Raw genomic sequence first — 506 nt, 5'->3', positions numbered from 1 at the left:
TGTACTTTGGTGGCATTTTGATAAATATAAAATATAAAATATAGTCCAATAGTACAGTCACCTCTTTGCCCTTCAAAAGGAGTAAGCTATATAATCCCCCAAAACTTAATCTAATGAATAAACGGATCACCTGTGAGGCAGCTTCTCTGAAGAAACTAAAACTCTGCTGACACCGGCGAACCACAATGACACAATCGTTATCTTATCAGCGTGGGATGTACTGTAATGAACAATGTCAATCGTCCTTTTTAAATCCCTCTGTCTACGTCACCAGATCCACGTTCGTCGTTCGATGGTATATATATATAAGTTTATCTTAAACTTCATCTGATCTGTTTCTCATGATTACTGTCTTGTTTGATTTTTATTTCTGATTTATTTCTGGTGTTTAGTGTACCCTGTCATATCACGTTTCTTTGTGGATTTAAAAAATTATTATTTTTTTCAAATTCTCCGTGTCATTTTCTATGATAGACTTTCGGGGTAACTCTCCAAAGAGGCACCGG

General features: G+C 35.8%; 1 protein-coding gene across 1 annotated transcript in view; it reads right to left on the bottom strand.

The window, feature by feature from the left end:
• The window catches only part of LOC119590787 (galactose mutarotase-like), a 7,918-nt gene extending 7,623 nt beyond the window's left edge, over positions 1-295 (bottom strand). Inside the window, exon 1 of the mRNA XM_037939499.1 lies at positions 131-295. The gene's annotated coding sequence lies outside the window, so the exon portion shown is untranslated. The remainder of the gene's footprint in view (positions 1-130) is intronic.
• Between the last annotated feature and the right edge of the window lie 211 nt (positions 296-506).

The sequence above is a fragment of the Penaeus monodon genome, chromosome 27 (genome assembly GCF_015228065.2).
Source record: "Penaeus monodon isolate SGIC_2016 chromosome 27, NSTDA_Pmon_1, whole genome shotgun sequence".
In the NCBI taxonomy this organism is placed as follows: Eukaryota; Metazoa; Arthropoda; class Malacostraca; order Decapoda; family Penaeidae; genus Penaeus; species Penaeus monodon.
This window is presented reverse-complemented; position numbering and strand designations above follow the sequence as displayed.